This window comes from Lissotriton vulgaris, chromosome 3_1 (genome assembly GCF_964263255.1).
Source record: "Lissotriton vulgaris chromosome 3_1, aLisVul1.2, whole genome shotgun sequence".
Lineage (NCBI taxonomy): Eukaryota > Metazoa > Chordata > Amphibia > Caudata > Salamandridae > Lissotriton > Lissotriton vulgaris.
In genome coordinates this window covers 1,469,030,226-1,469,052,446 of record NC_141689.1, presented here as the reverse complement: position 1 = coordinate 1,469,052,446, position 22,221 = coordinate 1,469,030,226, and positions in this window count along the sequence as shown.

The following is a 22,221-nucleotide window of genomic DNA, read 5'->3' as shown; positions in this document are numbered from 1 at the left end:
TAGGTTGGCTCTGGTGGTGGCGGGGTCGTTGGTCAGGGAGAGGATCAGCTGGGTGTCATCGGCGTAGGAGATGATGTTCAGGTTGTGTTGGCGTGCGATGGCCGCAAGGGGGCTCATGTAGACATTGAAGAGGGTGGGGCTGAGCGAGGAGCCCTGAGGGACGCCGCAGATGACTTCCGTGGCTTCTGATCTGAACGGGGGGAGGCGGACTCTCTGTGTCCTTCCGGCGAGGAAGGAGATGATCCATTCCAGTGCCTTCTCCTTGATTCCGACGTTGCTGAGGCGCTGCACTAGGGTGCGGTGGCAGATAGTGTCGAATGCCGCGGAGAGGTCCAGGAGGATGAGGGCCGCTGTTTCTCCGTTGTCCAGCAGGGTTCGGATGTCGTCAGTGGCAGCGATGAGGGCGGTCTCGGTGCTGTGGTTGGCCCGGAAGCCTGACTGAGATGAGTCGAGGGACCACACGCTTCCATCAAAGGCAGGCCCGTTACTCATCAAAGAAGATGCAAACCCACCTAGCCAACCAACCAATAACTGGCTAACCTTTACTCTCACTACTGAAACGGAAATTATTGAACTAACCACCGGATCCAAACCCTCATCGCATCTTGAAGACCCCCTCCCTGCTCAACTGGCAAAACTACTCAAACACTCCTTAGCCCCCTTCTGGACTGAGATTATAAACAGCTCCCTGGAAACAGGAATCATACCTGACTGCCTCAAAATAGGCCAGGTAACACCATTCATAAAAAAGGCTGGTGCTGACCCTAACGATCTCAACAACTACAGGCCTGTCTCCAATCTTCCTTTCCTAGCAAAATTACTAGAAAAATGTGTTCTCCGTCAACTCACCCACCACATGGACATCAACAACCTCCTCGACCCGCACCAATCAGGCTTCAGAAAATGATGCAGTACAGAGACTGCCATCTTAAATGTCATAGATGATGTGCACAAATCACTTGACAAGAACCGCTGCTGTCTACTTATACTCCTTGACCTTTTTGGGGCCTTTGACACGGTCGACCACAAACTACTTATTAACACTCTCCAAGTCAGGGTAGGGGCAAAAAGGGTGGTCTCACAGTGGTTCTCCTCCTTCCTACAAATCCTCTCCATTAGAATAAAAATAGGAAACCCCACGTCCAACCTACACCCTATAATCAGAGGTGTTCCCCAAGGCTCAGTTCTATCACCCCCATTGTTCAACATCTACATGGAGCCACTCACCATCATCCTCAAAAAAGCCAACAATCCCTTCCACCTCTATGCTGACGACACCCAGATCTACCTAGAAACCTCCTCCCTAGCAGACATGCAAAGACTGAACATCACCCAAAGAGAAGTACAAACGTGGTTGTCCCTTAACCATCTGAAACTAAATCAAGACAAAATGGAAATCCTTCTCATAGCCAGAAAGGAAAAGACCCCCCAAATCACGGAATGATTAAAGTCTATTGATGCTCTTGACTATGCTCTCATCCCAGCAGACTCAGTGAAGTCATTGGGTATCACTCTAGACCCCAACTTGGATATCATCAAACACATCAAGAACACGGCAAGAGGTCCTTCTTCAACTTAAAGCTACTGAGCAAAATCAAACCCTTCATCCCACCAACGTACCTTAAGCAAGCCACGCTGTCCCTTGTCCTATCCAGATTAGACTACGGGATCGCCACCCTCACAGGCACGGCAAAACTTCACCTGGCTCTGCTCAGAACAAAACTGAATGCAGCAGCCAGAATGGCCACTCACCTCCTTGCTCACAAACAGCGGATCTAGCGCTGCAACGATACTTTCTCTTCGCCATTACCGAGGGCGAGGCGCGACGTCAGACACGCCCACCTCAGCTGGCCACGCCCCCTAATTCGAATATAAAAGTGCGCGCAGCTGGAAAGCGCGACACTCTGAACCTCGAGTCTCCTGAGGCGGAAGCCGGGAGTGAGCTTGTAATTTTAAAATTTATTGTTGTGTGATACTCTGTTACTTTTAATTCCACTCACCTCCTTGCTCACAAACAGCGGATCTAGCGCTGCAACAATACTTTCTCTTCGCCATTACCGAGGGCGAGGCGCGACGTCAGGCACGCCCACCTCAGCTGGCCACGCCCCCTAATTCGAATATAAAAGTGCGCGCAGCTGGAAAGCGCGACACTCTGAACCTCGAGTCTCCTGAGGCGGAAGCCGGGAGTGAGCTTGTAATTTTAAAATTTATTGTTGTGTGATACTCTGTTACTTTTAATTCCACTCACCTCCTTGCTCACAAACAGCGGATCTAGCGCTGCAACGATACTTTCTCTTCGCCATTACCGAGGGCGAGGCGCGACGTCAGACACGCCCACCTCAGCTGGCCACGCCCCCTAATTCGAATATAAAAGTGCGCGCAGCTGGAAAGCGCGACACTCTGAACCTCGAGTCTCCTGAGGCGGAAGCCGGGAGTGAGCTTGCAATTTTAAAATTTATTGTTGTGTGATACTCTGTTACTTTTAATTCCACTCACCTCCTTGCTCACAAACAGCGGATCTAGCGCTGCAACGATACTTTCTCTTCGCCATTACCGAGGGCGAGGCGCGACGTCAGACACGCCCACCTCAGCTGGCCACGCCCCCTAATTCGAATATAAAAGTGCGCGCAGCTGGAAAGCGCGACACTCTGAACCTCGAGTCTCCTGAGGCGGAAGCCGGGAGTGAGCTTGTAATTTTAAAATTTATTGTTGTGTGATACTCTGTTACTTTTAATTCCACTCACCTCCTTGCTGACAAACAGCGGATCTAGCGCTGCAACGATACTTTCTCTTCGCCATTACCGAGGGCGAGGCGCGACGTCAGACACGCCCACCTCAGCTGGCCACACCCCCGTGACGCCCTTCCCCACAGGCATAAATTATGTGTCTCGCTAGGAAGCGCAGCGGACGGGCGCAGCGGGCGCGCCGAAGGCGCGCCAAAGGCAAGCCCGTCTGGGCCCGTCCGGGCCTGGACCGAGCCCAGGGCCAGACCCCCTGCCTGTTCCACCGATTCTACCCGCAAGTGCTGGACCAACACCCAACTACATCTACTAAATCCCTCCCCCTGCTCGGCCACTACCCTCTGCAACCCAGACCACTTAGAATCTGCTCCTTTCCATTGTCCTCAATGTAACTTCACTCTCCAGTCCCACCAATCTCGTCTGCCTTCTCTTCCCACACCGCAGCTCTCCTCACCTAACCACCGGACGCTGAAAGCAGGCTTGGTCAACTGCCGGTCTATCCCCCGTCATGCCAACGACATCTGGATGTCTATTTCCTCTGACGAGTGGGATATTTTATTTCTCACTGAGTCCTGGATCACTGATTCCTCCTCTCCGGATATCTATCTGGCCATCCCCCCAGGCTACGACATAAAATGCATTAACCGGGCTGGAGGAAAATCTGGAGGCGGACTAGCCGTCATCCTCAAATCCCATCTTCAGCTGACCATTACCAAACTTACCAATATTGGTATAATTGAAGCCATGTACTTCTCTGTATCTGACTCCGCGGCAGTTATACTGGCTGGCACCTTAGTTTATAACCCCCCAACCGCCGCCCCCCCTTCACTTACTGCTCTTACCCACCAGCTGGCTGATCTATCCCTTAAACACCAATATTTCCTAGTCCTAGGTGACTTTAACCTCCACGTAGATAACCCTCTCTGCGTGAAGGCGAACAATCTGTTGGAAACCATGGATAGTCTGAACCTTACACAATTAGTCACCGGTCCCACTCATGTGGCTGGTCACACCCTGGACCTTATTTTCGCCAATTTTTCGACTATCACTGTCCTCCCCCCCTCCCCCTTACTTGGTCCGACCACTATCTTATCCCTTTCTCTCTTGTCCTTGGCCGGAAAGCTGTCGCCCTGGCCCCCAGCAAGGAGTTGGGAAGAAAGTGGCACAAGGTCACATGTGCCACCTTGGACCCGGTATTCCACTTCCAGACGGATTACCTCTCCTCTGATATTGACGGAAATGTTTCTAGGCTAAATACTGCCCTTTTCAATGCTATCGACTCCATTGCTCCCCTTAAAATCATTGCCTCCACTAGATCTCGCCCCTCCGCCCCCTGGTTCTCCACCTCCCTCCGTGAGGAAAAAAGCAGATGCAAAGCACTCGAACGTAAGTGGAGACTAAACTATGACCCCGAAGCTAAACTTACTTACAAATCTGCCTTGAAAAAATTCCTCAAACAAAAAAAAATCACTATGAAAGACCATTTCTCTCTTCAAATTGCCAATGCCAAAAACTCGTCAAAAACCCTCTTCACCATTGTCAAAGACTTCATTAATCCTCCGGCTAGGGCCACTCAGAACTCTGCGAGTCAGGCCCTGTGCGAGGGACTCTCTGATTACTTCCTTGAAAAAATTAACAAACTCTGTATCTCCTTCCCTAAAGGGCTAGCCTCCCTGCCTCCCCCCACTAGTCCCCCAGCTTCTTCGTCCTTCCTCTCCTTCAATAAACTCAACCGGGACGATGCTATTAGGTTACTTACCCATTGCAAATCTGGCGTGCCCTCTGACCCTGTCCCTGCGAAACTCATGGGAGAGCTGGCGCCCTCGCTAGCCAGCTCCTTCCTCTCCATCTGGAACGCCTCCCTTCACCATGGCTTTTTCCCTACCACTTGGAAGGAGGCCTTGGTGATTCCCATCCTAAAAAAGGCTGATGCTGATCCCACTGTTTTCGCCAACTACCGCCCCATTTCCCTTCTCCCCAAACCCGCTAAGGTCCTGGAAAAAGCCGTGCAGTTGCAACTCACGGAGTATTTGGAAAGCAACTCTTTACTTCACGACTCACAATCCGGATTTCGGGCGGGATTCAGCACGGAGACGGCATTGCTGGAAGTATCGGAAACAATTCGGGAATGCGTGGACCGGGGCGAGGAGGCCATGCTGGTCCTCCTCGACCTGTCCGCGGCATTTGATACGGTCTCCCACCTCATCCTCCTTGACCGACTCAAACAGATAGGCATTGGCGGCACTGCCTTTAGCTGGATCGAGTCCTTCCTCTCAGGAAGAAGTCAGAGGGTACTGTTGCAGCCTTTTAAATCAGACGAAAAACCCCTGTCATGCGGTGTGCCACAAGGCTCTGCCCTCAGCCCCCTGTTTTTTAACATCTATCTCGCCCCACTGGCCGATGTTGTGGAGTCCTACGGAGTCAGGGTGGTCTCCTATGCTGACGATACTCAGCTGGTGTTCTCCTTCAGAGACCACTCGGACTCCGCGTTCTCCAACTTCCGCCAGTGTCTCAACAACATCAGTGTCTGGATGACTGATAACCACCTTAGACTCAATGCAGACAAGACAGAGGTGCTGTTTTTCAACCAGAAAAATCCCATCCCTTCCTCTTGCTGGTGGCCCACGGCACTTGATCCCGCTCCCTCTCCTGTTCACTCTGCTCGTAACCTGGGTTTTCAGTTTGACGACTCCCTCTCATGCAAAACTCAGGTCAATAAAGTGACCTCTGCCTGCTTCCTGAAGTTGTGCATGATCAAAAAGATACTCCCCTATCTCCCTCTGGATTCCCGCCGTACAGTGACCCATGCCCTCATCACGTCTCACTTGGACTACGCTAACAGCCTTTATGCTGGTGCCCCCCAATATCTGATAGACCGGCTTCAGATTGTCCAGAATGCGGCGGCCAGATTGATTGGCAACATTCCCTACCGTCAATCAGTCTCCGCTTATCGTAAGGAACTTCACTGGCTACCAGTGGCCAGCCGTATCCAGTTCAAGATCCTTACCCTTACCTACCGAGCCATCAACGACCTCGGACCCAACTACCTGAAAAAACGTGTCTCAATATCCCGTTCCATCAGATCCTTGAGATCCAATGACCTCCGCCTTCTGATCTCTCCCCGTTTTAGACTCTCTAGAATGGGTGGCAGAGGGTTCAGTGTCATCGCGGCAAAACTGTGGAACGCTCTGCCAATCGATCTTAGATTCTGTCCCTCCGAATCCATCTTCCGGGCCAAACTTAAAACTTGGCTCTTCTCTGGACTCTGATTTTACTCTGCTGTGTTCCCTCCATGCTCCTCTCTTCCCCCTGGAGGTTCAGGTTCTAGCGCCGGGACACCCCCTCGGGGGTAGTTGTGCGCTCTACAAACTACATAAATAAATAAAATAAATAAATAAATGGTGTCAGGAGTGAAGAAATACGAAAACATCACTCCCGCGCTAAAAGAGCTTAAGTTGCTCCCAGTAGAAATGCGAGCCAATTTCAGAACTGCCTGCCTCACACACAAAGCTCTGCACACTGTCAAACCCACCTATCTAGCTGCCAAACTAAAAAAAAAGCGGGACAGACAAGAAACCTCAGAAGCACCAACTCTCTGCTACTCATCCCTCGAAAACCTGCAAACAAAAGACCTTATCTAGGTCCTTCACCGGAAATGCACCCAAAATCTGGAATGCCATCCCTATACATATTAGGACAAACTCTTCCTACAAAGCTTTCAAGAGCCAGCTCAAGGCGCTCTTCCTCAATCGAGTCCACACAAAGTGACAACGGATCTGCTTTAATTTCCGAACACAAGACAGAAGACCCAGCAATTACGTTAAAGTCAATCCTGACATCACTTCCCCCTATTCTGAACACTACTCCCCCTACTTGCACATCAAACTTTCAACTCTGCATCGATTACTACTAGACGTTTACGAATTAATGAACCTCCTTGGATTCACTGTTTACCTGGTCACTCTTGGTGTACTAAACTCTTATGAACAAATGTTGTAAAGCGCTCCGATACCTCCGGGTTTGGCTAGCGCTATTGAAAACTCCAAAAATAAAATAAAAATAAAATAAATGCCCACTAGTAGCATTTGAATAACCAGCCCTGGCACACACAGTGCACTTTACTAGGGACCTACTAGTAAAACAAATATGCCACTCATGGATAACCAATCACAATAACAATTTACACAGAGAGCATGTGCACCTTAGCACTGATCAGCAGTCGTAAAGTGCCCGAAGTCCTATAGACAACCACCACAGGTCAGGAAAACCAAAGGAGGAAGAAGCAAAAAGTTTGGGGATAACCCTGCAAAAATGGCAATTTCCAACATGTACTTACACTTATGCAAATTTAGAAAAACATGGATAAATATTAACTTTACTCATCCCAATGCCTCAAGAACGCATAAGATTTTGGTGCAAATCCAGTTCTATGAATGTTTTTAGATAGGAATTTGCAACAAAACCAATGGCTGATTGCATGGGAACACCCTTGTTCGAGCCACTGAATGCTACTTGATGCAAAGTAATGCAAAGCAGAGCTTGGTACAACTTTGCGTTACTTTGGAAAACTATCCAAAAGAAATTGTGATTTCCATTCAATAGTAATTCTCAGCATAATACTTTGCATCAGGTTTGCTTACAAAACTAACGGAAACCCATTGCAAAGCACTAGTAAATGTGGGCCCATGATGTCTCTAGCAGATCCAAAGTTGGGTAATAAAGATGAAAAAGGATCTAGTGTTGATAGGTGATCTGCTACACCTAGTCTTAGCCTGCTACAATTAGAGCTTAATATTTGCATGGGGAATTCAGTTTCCCATAATGTCCGGTTGATAAATCTACTTTTAAAGCAACTTACTATAAATAAAGACATTTGTCATGAAAACTAAATACTGAGTTCAAGGTCTTGTTATATATCCATAGTTAATTATAACAGATGGGGTATTGTTTATGGTAACAAAATACATTCAGATTTAAAATGTAATAGTAAAACAGTTATGGAACAGATAATTAATGTGTTGGCTTCTTTTATTTCAAAAATATTTGTTAATCACACCAATTCAGATTGTCGACCTTCAACATGTGAACTGTCACCTAAAGAAATATAACAATTTTTTATATTATAAATCAACATAATTTTATAATAGCAACTGAATGATAATTATAGGTGTCCTTATGAAGCCAACATCCATTGCCAAACACTCCTTTAGCTAGTTGGTTTTATAATGCACAATGCTTAAACATTTTGGGTTATTTTTTGAACTAGTGCTACAATATCTATTATGAGACATGAGGCTTCACAAACCACCTGGGTATTTAGGGATTGGTCACATTTTCTATTGTGGTACATATAGACAGATTCTGTGGTACGCACCAGAGGATGACCCCCTTCCTATTGTGCTTGCTGACTCTCAGCCAAATCCATCTTGCCCTGACAGCAGTTTTGTCTCAATGCCATACAACGCAACCAGCCCCAAACCTTTCTTAGTCAAGCAGGAACATGCCTTTGTCTTGAAGTCACACCGCAGGACTCCAGCAACTTTTCAGCTCAGACTCTGATTAAAGCCTATCAGCCTTTGTGGATGAGGAATGATGATGAGTGTAAGTTGTTCCCAACATTATGATGATGAAAATATGTATCTGGATTTACAAGATACCAGTGGTTTGAACTATTCCCGAGGCGCTGGATTGCTTTCTTCCCCACCCCGGTCCACCAACAGAAGAAAATGCCTCTCCTGGCATGGTAATGAAAGGAGTGACAAAGGGTTTGGACTTTCAGCTGCCACAATGGAAGTCAAAACCAAAGTGCTAACCAAGTCTTACAGCCATGACAAACTTTGTCAGAACCATTACTTATGTTTAATCAAGCCCTAGCTAACACCCTCATGGGTACCTGGTCCAAGCCCTGCTCCTGACCTCCATTGAACTGGCAGATTGACTGGGACATCAGGCGACCCTGACATTTGAATGCAACCTCCTACACCAGTGAGTTTGGTGGTTCAATCTTCCACCAGCAGGGTGAAACCAAATTCATTTCATGTTACTTCTCTGGTCTAAACTTCTTGAGTCTTTTGGAAAGATCCTCAGACAGCCTAGCCCTCTGGTTAGTCAATGTCAGTAGCTTGCTGGGTTGAATTACTCATGCTTGATAAGAAATCGTTGGCAAGCTCTTGCTGCCAGTTCCAGTGAATCTTGGGACAATTTGACTCAAATCATCCAGGATGATCAGGACACCACAAAGTATATCATACACTCTTGTCTGGACACTACTGACTATTTGGGCAGAGCAGTGGACAACAGTCAGGTACTTTGTTTGCATGCTTGGATGAGATCCATGGACTTTTCTGTGGCTATGAAAGCCTCTATAATGGACATGTCATTCAATGGGTCTCACCTGTTTGGTCAGAATGCCAATTTAGTGTTGGAACACTTTAAAGAAAGCCTGGCCACGTTTTGTTCCCTAAACTTTTTTTATCTTTGTGAGGCAAAATCCTGAAATGTTTCACTTCTTTTGACACTGCTCCAGAGGATTGGCAAACTACCTACATCAAGGCCCTCCATCCCTGCAACAGGCATCCCTGTCCTCTCCAGGTTAGGGGTGGGGAACAAGCAGACACTGCCCAGTCCATTATCAAACTTCCCAGACCCCCACCCTTACAGCATTCACCTCCAAGCTTCTATAGCTAGCCCCTTTTGTCTTGATGGAGCGGTAATTTTTTCTGGTAATTTCTCAATGCAAAACCCTCATGCTACCTCTAATTTACCGCTGAAAAAGGTGTTGGGCCCTTCACACCATGTGTTACCTTCAGGAGACTTTAAATAAAGATGAGCAGTCAAAAATGCAATTATTATTTTAAGCCAACAAAGAGAGTTGTTGAGTATTTTAAAGGGTTTTATTGTCTAGTCAAAAGTTAAGTTTTTCTCTGACCCTTTATTCATTAGTAGAATATCAATCAGGTTACAGAATTTGGAAAACAGGAAAAATAGTATTAATTCAGAACACATTACAGTCTGCATATAAGCATTACATGTAGGAAAGAAAATGTGGCTCAAATGTCATTCAAAACTCTTAAAGAGTTTCTAAGAAAAAATTGTCTTGCAAGGCTAATCAATAATTAAATAGTTGGCAAAAAAAATCTCCCATTAAGAGAAATAAATGCATAAGTCAAATACATTTTTTCAGACCTAATTAATTAGTCAAAGCATAAACTTAAAGTTTAGCATCTAAATCTAAAAAGCCTTTCTATCTGTTGCTGCTATTCTGCATCTGTCTGTGTCTAAAGAGCAAAACAGCCCACCCTTCACGAGGCCTCAAAGGAATGTGGCCTGCAGTGCCAAAATATGACCTGCAAGGACTTTAGAGAAAAATCACCAGGGAACCCCCCCACCTGACTCTCCTCGGACACCCAAGGCTGCACCCGTGACAATCTCGTACCCAACCCATGTGAATGAAGCAAAGCCTAACCCAAAATGAGCAAGAAGCCATATGAGCAAAAAGCCATATGAGCAAAAAGCCAGCCACGCCTCCAGAGAGGTCATTATTTATACTCTAATTCTTAGCAGTCTACACAAAAATGTTTCATCTTCAGGAAAACTTGTACGTGATTGGTCAGTCATGATGGCAAGATGTCTCAGAATCCTGACTCATTGAAAATTCTAGAGCATACCAGTCTTAACAAAAGAAGCATACATGAGTAACTATATTTTATAAGTTTGCAACATATGCTAGGAAAAATGTTTCATTCTAATTCTCTTCCTTCCTTCCACAGTGCAGTAGGACAGATATTTTAACTAACTGGTACATTGGCACAATCACAAGAATGTACAAAGTTCAAGATGGCATTGACTCCCTCATGGCTTGAGGAATGCTGATTTGCAAGTCATAGCCTCGATGGATTCACAGGCAGCCATGTTTTGTGTAGGCCCAAAAAATAAAACAGACACAAAGAGAATATTAATGTCTTGTAAATCATCCCATTATGTTTCCCTCCCTCATACTAAAACCCCTTATAAATGTTTACCTAGCCAAGCTATTAGTTTCAAGCAGCTTTTCTATTATTTATGACATGTAAAATAAATGTGCAATGTGCAACATAGCATTTTTATGCTTTAGTGTAAATTTTAAAAGCACACACAGTTAATACAGCGCACACAGCAACATGCTTTAGTGTTTTAGATAGCTGTTCATGCAAAAAAGCATTTAGCCCCATGTGTAGTGTTTGGTGCATTTGTTAATTCACACATTATAAAAATAGGTGTTTTAAACTAAACATGTTTATCAAAATATGCAACAAGCCAAAGTCTTTTAAGACAGGAATAGTGAAATTAGATTGCAAGGAATGAGCTGGGAAGAGAGAAACACATTCTATTAATCTTCAAAGCTAAAAAGGCCACTTTTCTCTATACTGAAAAAAACACATGTTAATTCAGCAAAATCATTTCAGACTAAATAGGCCTCACTTTCATGTTTTTCATGTGCCATGTTTTTAATTTGCATCAAAATGTGCATGGCAATTTAAATGCAGTCTGTCTGAAGCACAAAAAAATAAAACAATGCCTGACTGCAGATTAAATCTGCTCCATCAGTCTCATGAACATCCTGTTAGAAGCTGGATCAGATATTTCCACCCTGAGTGGACAGCACTTACATAGGACAAGTGGGTTCTTCAGATCATTCAACCTGTCTTTGCTATGCCCTTTCTTTTTGACACTCTCCACTTCCACCCACATCAGAGCATCTCTTAGAGGCCCGCTTGTCCAATTTGCTCCAAAGGCCAAAAGAGCCCCTGAGAGGGCCTTGGCCCAGGAACTGTTTTAAATCCTGTTATTTCCTCATGCTGAAAACAGATGGTAGCCTTGGTCTAATTTAAAATCTCTGTGCTCTGAATGTCTTCTTGCTTAATGACAAATTAAAGATGCTTATGCTCTCCCAGGTACTGGACTGCCCTTGATCCAGGTTACTAGAAAGTGGCTTTGGGCCTGCAAGGCCTTACCTTTAATTTATCCTTCTAGCAGTCTCACTGACAATACTTGCAATACAAGGCGCACCAGGAGCAATTTCAATTTGCCGTCTAGTTAGGACGGGCTCACCACAGTCAGTTGTAGGTTCACAATCAATGTACTGAATTCACACCTGATTTATTCGTAGAGACTCTCTTTGATTGGAGCCATTCTCGATACAGTGCAGTTTTAAGTCTTCATTCCACCACCATGTGTTCAGCTCATTTGGGCATTTATCCCAATGTTGCAGCCTCAGTCCTGGATCTCAGTGAAAAGTAGAATCCTGCATCCAGCTCACCAGCTATTGCAGGTGGCATATGCTGGCTCTGAAGGTGAACCTGGAGTCTCCGTGGGCACAGCAAAAGGGTAACCTATCTGATTCCATCAAGGTTCTGTTAAAGAATGCAAAAAACCTGCAGTGGTGAACCAACCACAACTGGACCAGTGTCATACCACTCTCTCTGCCCACCCAGAACTGACGGTGGTGATAAATTAGTCAAAGCAGGGATGGTGACATCATCTGGGTGAGACGGAGATCAGAGGGACTCAGTTCTCCACCGGAGACCAGTCTCCACATCAGTCTGTTGGAGTTGCAGGCCATTCATCTGGCTCTGAATGCCTTTCTACGATTCATCAAAGGAAGGCTTGTTCATGTGCTCACGGATAACACCACTACCATCCTTTGTCCTTCACCGGGAAGCTCTTTGTCTCTCGAGCTAGCTGGACCACCAGGGCTATTCCATTTTTCGCTAAACATTTGGCAAGATTTTTAAATGCCAAGGCAGATGAGCTTAGCTATTGACTCCTGATGGAACACAAGTGGCAGTTACATTCTGAGGTGGTACAGGGCATCATCCAGCAACGGGGAAGTCACTGTCAAGAAAATTCAATGTCCAAAGTGTTGCGTGCAGGAGGTTCCAAGATGACTTCTCCAGCTAGAGTGGAGCATGGGACCATGTAGGCCTCTTCGCCACTACCGTTCCTGCACCACATTCTGAAGATCAGAAGAGACCTGGCTAAAGTCATCCTTTTGGGTCTTGATTGAGCAAAAAGAGATTGGTACTCTGAAATCCTCTGCATGAGAACCTGTCCTACGATCGGCCTACTGCTTTGGGTAGTTTTTATATGCAGCTCCATTCATCATATCGGGGTGCAGCAAATTCAATGCATAGCAGCATGATATCTACCAGCATGGGAGAGCTATGCTGTTGAAATCTTCCAGATCCAGTCTGGCACCTGGGGATATTTTAAAGGTGACGAATCAGTGGTTAGATAGATTATCTAACAGAAAAAAGCACTGTTGAAGCTGAGGAAGATGTTCATCTGTGCCATGAACACATCCAGTTACATTTGGGGATTTAACAATAGTATTGAAAGCAGTCTTTGTGTCTAGTAACTCAGGTGGCACATGAGGATAACAACAAGGACAATTAATTTGTTTGGTCATAGTATCTAGAAATGTCTAGAACATTCTAGAATGAGCACTCTGAGATATCCCTAGAAACTGCTGCTGTGAGCAGATTAGACCCAAATGCAAGAAGTAAAGGCTACATATGCGAAGGGGTAGCCCCACTACACTGGGTGGACCTTCCTAAACAGGCTACATCTCAGATTGTGGGTGTTTGTTACATTCAATGTGCAATTCAGTAGTTGAGATTAGCAAGTTATGAATTGCAAAAAACAATTGCAAGGTACGAAACCTGTAAATACTTGGTTGTTATACAATTTTATCTAAACTTCATTTTCAGATTCATGATTTATTCGAAAAAGCCTATTTAACAATGGGTTAGAACTTTGTTAAGCAGGTCATTGGGTACCTGAGGGAAAGGAAACATTGATTTCCTGTGCTCATTGTTCATGTAAAGTCTGTAGTTCATCTGAAGGTTGAATTAGCTGTCTTTGTTTCTTTGTCTCCAGGCTAAGTGACTGCATGCATGATTATCATCTGACACTAGTCAGCTTTTTATTTATGATTGCACCCACAATTTCAGCTAACACTGCTCCTTTTTAAAGTTTAACAAGCCTATCTACACTCAAATCTGCTCTTTATTTTTCTTGTGTGCCGCTGTCACTCTCGCGCTGATTGGTCACCTCTCAGTCAATCAGTGCTCCGCCCGGGTGGAGCCCGTTGAGCCCCTGTAGCATTTAATGAACGCCCCTGCAAGGACGCGCAGCGAATGGGCCGCTGGATGAATCAGGCTGTTTCAGCCTGATTCATCAACGGGCCGTTTTGCGAGCCCCTAATAGCGAATCATAGCGATTCGCTATTAAGGACTCGCAAAACGGTAATCATGTAGGAATCGCATAACAAAATGCGATTCCTACTGATTCCTTATTTGCGATTAGCAAATTGCTAATCGCAAATAAGGAATAACTCGCCATTCATTCCTATGGGCCAAAAAGCCCATAGGAATGAATGGGGAGTATTCCTTATTTGCGATTAGCAATTAGCTAATCGCAAATAAGATTGCGATTTGAAGGGTGCCAGGGGTGTCCACAGGACACCCTGTAGCACCCCTCAAATGAAATTTCACACAGGTGTTGTACACACACATGTCCAAAGGACATGTGTGTGTGTAACATGCAACTCAGAAAAATGCATTTAAATGCATTTTTCAGAGTTTTTGCAATTTGCCGCGAGGTCTGACCTTGCAGTAAATTGCGGCAAGAAATTGAGAATTTGCAAATTTAAATTGGATGTTGAATTGCATTTAAGGAATCTCTAATAGAGATTCCTTAAATGTAATTCCTCGCACATTTGCGACATCGCAATTAGCGATTTTTGCATTTGGGGTGCTGAATCGCAAATGCAAAAATCGCTCTCGCAAAGGGCCGGATTCTCAGAATCCGGCCCCTTGCGAGCGCAATTTAGGTTCATGAATCGGGCGGTTAGTATACAGCTGTGTCCCCGTTCAAAATATACTTTGCGCGAGCAGCACCTATGCGGAAGGGCTTTTTCACCTTGCTTCTCTCGTTGTCTTTGCTTGCTCATCTTTGGTGATTGCACTTGTCTCACCCTGACCCCTCCATGCCCCCCTCCTTCCGAGACGAAACTCAACCCTTTTGGAGATTTGTTTTAGCAGTGGAAGCTTGCTGCTAGTGTCAAGGAAGGCTGCTTTACATCGTAATATGCAGCGCTCCTTCAAACCAAATCACACCTAGTTCAAACTGTTTACAGTTTACCTAGTCCACCCGAGCTGTTACACAGTTTTAAAAACAAGGAGATACCACTGCAGAACTCCACAGCCTGTTGTTCTGTAAAAGAACACAATTTGCAGGCTAGAGCCAGTATTTTAATTTGACCATGTTTTCTGTGTTTTTGTCGTGTGAGGGAGGAGTAGCTGTTATGCATTTATAATGAGGTAAATTCTCATGCTTGCAGTTTAGTCAAATGTACATTGCGCTTTACCTGAGCACCAGTTACATGACATATTCATGCTTTGAAGTTGTGGGGCTATTATATGATTTGCCCAGAGTCACAGGATTATGGTCTGACGATGAGAACTATGGTCCCTCGGTCTGAAGTTGGCAGCTCTGACTGCCACACCACATCCTCTTCTTATCTTTTTATTGTGCTTTTTAGGAGAGCCAAGATCACAGAAGTCCCTCCAGAAGTTCACCTAGCTTCACTTGTGTTGGTTGTTCGCCCCAACCACACTGAAAATTAGCTCAAAGTATAGGCTGACTACAGGGTATGACATGATACTGTATTGCCAGCCTGCTGTGCTCTGATCACTGTTTCATTTTCCCATACTAATATATACTTGGCTCACGATCCAGTGAGAAACTTGCTTGGTCATCCAAGAACTCTTGTGACATCCTCCCTATTGTCACAGTGGACGAAAAGAATTCCTCAACAGCATTCTGCATCTGTGTACTTGATATATGACCTGGAGATTGTAAAAACCGATATAACATGGAGGATGACTCTTCTGATGCTGGTGCTATTGATATTTTCTGGCAGAATGTAGAACTTGAAACAATTATTTTATCTGTGGAAGTTGCTGATGTGAACCAGAGGGGAAACTTTAAGGATGATCTTGCCAGTGGCAGCTACTTTGAATGATGCACCAACACACTCTGAAGGGTTGAATGAAGAAAGCACTTGAGTTCTCCTTTACCCTAGATGTTAAAATGCTTTCATTTTGAAGTGCAGATGATTTTGAGCATCTAACTCATATAAAAAGAGACTTCCAGTGCTGAGTAGAGGGTGAAACTAGACAGCCCTTTTTTGTACAATAGATCTAGTATAGTGGCAATGCTGTATTCTTCAAAAGACAATGGGGCAAATGCATCAAAGTAGGCTTTTGCGATTCCTTATTTGCGATTATTAAGGAATCGCAATTAAGGAATTGAAAAAGCCTATGAATGTAGGAATCGCTATAAAATTAGTGATTCCCTAACATTTCTTAATTGCGACAAAGTTTTTGCACATAACCATCAAGTTCAAATTGATGGTAATTTGCGATCCCTATTAGCGAAATCACTATTTGCGATTTCATCATGCATTGCATTTAGAATCAAAATTAGCAATTCCTTAAATGCAATTGCAATTTAAGAAATTACAATAAATTGTGATTTCTTAAATTGCGAGAGCCGAACAGTTTGATGCATCGCAGAAACCCTTTTTTGCGGGCACTATCGCCTGATTTTTGCGAATTGCACCTTTTGAGCTCGCAAAAAAGGTTGATGCATGTGCCTGATAGTCTCTGGTGCAGCGTGTTGTTTGTCTCCAGGCAAATGAGTAAACTGTTGACCAATCCAGCACCTTCAACAGTAACTTGCTAAATATTTTTCCACCTTTCGCATTTTGATCTGTTGCAAGTACAACAATGGGATAACTTGGTTCAAGATACAGAATTACTATTAAAGATCAGTGTCAAACATCAAGGGTCGAAGCATTTTAATGGAACACTCTATTTGCCCTAGTTCGTAATCTTCCAATGGCATGGATTTGACGGTCTACTTTTGACATTAGACAATGTATGTATGACTGTCATGCGCAAAGTATTACAGTTTTAGAATTCATATACAATTTGCAAGAACCAGAAAATGACAGGATACTTACATTGATGGTTATTTTGCAGTTTTACATAATTCAATTATACGCTGTAATGTGCAAAATGTTTTTGCTGGATGGGGTCTATTCCTGCACAAAACTCTGCTGTAAGGCTATTCCATTTATCATTGTTTGCTGCAGCATGAAAAAAAAACCACAAATAAATATTTATATTTTATTTGTTACACCATCCTCAGTTAAGCGCAGGATTTTTTGTTAAATTCAAACATACACGTCTTTGTAGATTTGGATTGCTATCAAAATTCAAAATTCATTGGTGGATGCAGAGGTACATCATTGCATCACCCACTTAACACCTCCTTAATGCAAAGTAAAGCAAAGTAGAGCACTGCGTTAAGTTGTATTACTTTTTAGTACAAAACAACGCAAATCACTATTTGCATCAGTTCATGAATCTGGGGGAAAATTTTGCATCAGTAGGCTTTAAAATGTAACGCAAACCTGATGGAAAATGTTTGTAAATCTGGGCCGCAATGTGTTGGGGTGGCTCAAATGTAAAAAGGATATCACATTTTGATTGTGTTCTTTTTTGTCTGTTTTAGAATATTCCTATATCATTGCTGAGCATGATGTTAAATTTGTTGATGTAGGTTACCTACACTTGTAATGAACTATCTATCCAAGGGTATATTTCAGATGCAAAGCAAAAATGACTGGCTTCGCTCAAATGCAAAGATGCCTCCATGTCATTGTATTGTACAGTATGAGCCAAACACAACACTTTTTCCTTCTCACATATCCTACTCTTAGAAAGTTTACCATTGTGAATGAGTCCCTAAGAGTAGGATATGTGAGAAGGAAAAAGTGTTGTGTTTGGCTCATACTGTACAATACAATGACATGGAGGCAAAGTTAACCTTTTGGTCTAAGTTTACCTTTGTGAAAACTTAAAAGTAGTAAAGTTAGACTTTTTGACTAAGTTTACCTTTTTAATACCGAAAAGTAGTAAACTTAGGGGCATATTATCAAGAATGGCGTTAAAATTATCGCCTCTTTAACGGCAGGAAACTGCTGCTAAAGCAGCGATAATGGGCTTGATAATATGCCATTGTGAATTCCCAAAGAAGCCCAGGTTCACACCAGAACCTGGGCTGCTATGGGAATTCACAAGGGCATATTATCAAGCCCATTATCACCTCTTTAGCGGCATCCTCCGGACGCTAAAGCGGCGATAATTTTAGTGCCGTTCTTGATAATATGCCCCTTAGATTTTTGGTCTAAGTTTACCTTTGTCAATACCGAAAAGTAGAAAAGTTACACATAAGCATAAGTTTACTTTTGGAGTCGTCTATTTTTGTCATTCGAAATATATCTCTATTTTTCAAGCAGCTGCCTCCGTTGCAACCATGAGCTTTTCCATTCAATCCCGTCTTCCACAACTAAAATCCTACTTCTTTAAAAGTTTCTCATGCACTAAAATTTTTTTTAATCTTTCTTGATTCCAGCTAACTTTCTCTCCTTCTCTCAGACAGCTGAAAAGCTTTCTCAGAGATCATGCGATGGACATCAGACGAATAGGTCCCACAAGATGTTTTTTTCTGCCTTTTTTACCAATGGTTGATAACAATATTTTCGTTCCAAAAGTATTATATTGAAATTACAGGCACAGATCTAATTTGCATTTGAGGGTTTTCCCCTAAAAGAATAATCTCACCCATGGTGGTCTTAAATCTGCCAGTGAAGAATGCTCTAGAAATGATATTTATGCAGGACGTTAGATTTCCACAATTTTGCATAAATCTAAATTATCGAAATTCGGTAAATAATGTGTATCAAACTATTGCTGAAAAGTTAGATGATTCCCTATATTTAGCAGCAATCATTTCATCTTTATATATTAATTGGTTCCTTCTCCGTTATATGTTTTAGCTGAAATGTATAAATATAATTAACAACATGATTGGGCATTATTCTGATCCAATAGTGATGTGGTGAAAAGCAAACTAACTCAAGAGCTTCAACACTGGTGAAACGAACATTCCAAATTATGTCCCAAGTCCTACAGACGTGATTTATTTTCGCAAAATACCAGACAAAGGAAATGTTATGCTTCCAAGACAATTTATGAAACGCGCTCCTTGGCACATAGGCCTTGAGTTTAGTTGGCCTATTTGTTAGGAATTTCCAACATCCCGTGGGAACACAAAGCGTGTCTTCGTGCAATGCATCAATATGTAGCTTTACTAGGTAATGAATCTTCTGGGCACCGAACATTGCATTTCCTGGCATTTTATAGCACGTTGTTCATCGACTAGAAAATTTGCTCTTTGGCTAGAGGATAATTATTTAGGACTAAAATGTTATGGATCCACGATAACCATTCCACATGTACTCGATTAAGAGATTATTAATCTAAACATATCACTTTAAATAGTGACTAGAAAAGCATATGAGTTACTTTTTCAAGGTAATAAGTGCATGAATCTAATGACTTTTGAACTTTGGAAGAAAATGGATTTTAGGCCGTGTATGGCCATTCTGTCACTCTGTCAGTTCCATGTAAGCTGCAGGCCTGGGGGCTGGTTTCAGAGGAGGGCGGACAGACTTCACCAAATGATCATATTAATGTCCCATTCTTTTACCTTCTTTGCGCTTCTGTTGTGAAACCCACAGGATACTTTCACAGGGGCCAAAAACAACATATCGCTTTAGCCTGTCAATACTATTCATGCCAGTGGCGTCACTAGGGGGGTGCGGGGGGTGCGGACCGCACCAGGTGACACCCCTCACATGGGGTGACACCATCTGGTTACGCAGTGGCGTCACTAGGGTTGGTGTCACCCGGTGCGGGTAACTCATGGTGTCACCCCCTCACAACTTACCGGATGGACCATCGCACCCTCTGCCTGCACCATCTCACCCCCTGCCTGCACCATCTCTCCCGTAGCCTGCACCATCTCACCCTCTGCCTGCACCATCCCTCCCTCTGCCTGCACCATCTCACCCTTTGCCTGCACCATCTCCCCCTCTGCCTGCCCCATCTCCCCTCTGCCTGCATCATCTTTCCCTCTGCCTGCACCATCTCATCCTCTGTCTGCACCATCTCACCCTCTGCCTGCACCATCTCACCCTCTGCCTGCACCATCTCTCCCCTCCGCCTGCACCCTCTCCCTCTCTGCCTGCACCATCCCTCCCCCTCCGCCTGCACCCCCTTCCCCCTCCTGCAGCTCTTTTAACCCTTTCCTCGTCGCCTTCTCCCCCCAACCCCCCATGGTTTACCCCTCACAGTTCTTGGCTCTTCAGAAAGTGACTAAAATAAACTTATTAAATGTGCTTTGCATTCGTGCACTGGCAGCAAAACAATATGAAACTGCTGCCTACGTTCTCACAGGCAGAACGGACAAGATTGCCCTTACAAGTTACCAGTCTTGACTCATTGGCAGTGGAGTGAATGTTAAAAACGAATATCACTTTGCCTGACGCGCAAAATATATTTTGCACCCTCAACTTTCATATATTAAAATTTTTCCGTCAACATGGCAGTTACTTTGGGGACTTTTTATTGTATATAAGATAATAAAGCAGACTTACAGAATGCGTCCTACACTAATCCTTAGCCAACACACCGACATCAATAATTTATACCAGTGAGCGTTGGTTCTGCGCTCCGCTTTGCTTATGAGGTCAGGCTTAGTGGGTTGTGGCACTTATGAACCATTTATTTAGCAGAGAGTGCCTTTTTTTGCCGAATAAAATCCATGCTCTGTTGCGCTATATTAAAATTTTCCAAATATTTCTTACTCCTTCTGCGCACGTTCCCTTGCACGCAGATAACAAATGGTGGGTCATTCCGTCATTTTATATGCTCATTTATGCATTTCTAAGATGCCAAAAAGGTGTTGCAGTTTTAATAGGAGACGTGTTCCTGAGTATGAACGCATGATTAGTGCGTGCGACACTTAGAGGATACATTTAAATACACACACACATAGCTGCCAAGGTTTCAGAGCGCGATGTGTGACATTTTCATAATTTAAGTGTAATTATGAGTGACATTTCAATGACTATGAGTGACACTTTCTACTGAGCAAAATCAAGCAATGAATGATATACATATCAAAAATTACACCCATTTGAGTATAGCTGCTAATGTTTCAGATTGTGTATGTGTGACATTTTTATAGATTCAGTAGATTTATGAGAGACATTCAACAACTAAATGTGTGGCACTGTCGTGCGATCAAAATCATGCAATGAACTCCATGGAAATAGACACATATCAGAAATCACAGCAGGTGATTTTAAAGCTGTTATTTAAGTTCTAAATAATCAGCACATTCCACTCCCTGCTCCAGTTAGCAGCTGAAACATATGTAACATAGGAATATCTGTGACCCACTGAGTTATCCACATACAATACAGTTCAATACAATATGCTGGGAGACCTTCTTTGCAGTAGGCATATTAACCCTCTACCTTACCTAATGGTGAGAGTGAAAACTGCCAGTAGACAAATCTCTGACCTCTCTCCAGCGGTAAACATTAATCACCTGCCTTATCTCTGACTTAGCAAGTTCACCGCGTTGGGAAAATAAATGCTCTGCTGCTTCGAAGTGTCACTGTCCAGCGAGGATGTTAAACACTTTGCACTACTAAGAAATCAGCAAAACTGCTAGTTTAGATAAAACTTCCTCCTAAGATAGCCCTGCATTCACAGTACGGACAGACAACATTAGTTTGCCCATTTCCAAGGAGCTATGTTGAGCTGAAGCCCCCTCCCCATTCTCGTAACAAACATTTATAATGTCAGCAGTAGCAGATTAATAAATTCATATCTGACTCGCCTGTATCTCTTTACAGCTGTCAGAATGATTGATCCACGGAGAGGAGCTGGTGGTGTGGCACAGCGGAGATCGCTTGCCTGCTTCTTTTTCAGAGAGTCAGAGAGCGAGCCCTGATGCACTGCCTTAGCCCCTGCTCTCACTATGAGACTTATGCTGGCCTAGTGACTGAGTCTGGGACAGAAGTTGGGTTCTGCCAGGGTAGGCAGGGGCACAGCAACAGCAACAGCACAGGTCCAGGTCTGGAGGAAGTGAGCAGGTGGTCAATCCTCTAAATCTAGGTGATGCAGCAGGGGATTTCCTGGGTGCCCTGGGGCCCGGCTGGCAGCAGGAAGTTCGACATCCCGCCACAGCACGCGCGCCAACCGTACATGCCTCCTCCGCAACAATGTGTCAATGTGGGACCTGCCGTGACCCGGTGAAAAGCAACGGAAAGCAGCTTGGCGGCGCAAGTTTAAAGAGCTTCTTGTTATAGTAAATAAAGTATTTTATGCCACAAAAAACAGACCGGCTAATTGATGCATTTCGGTAGGAAGATAGGTGCCGCTGCAGACAGCACTTACACACGAGCAGCAAGCGTCTCTTCCATGGCACCGACACTCCGGTGGAGAGAAAGTAT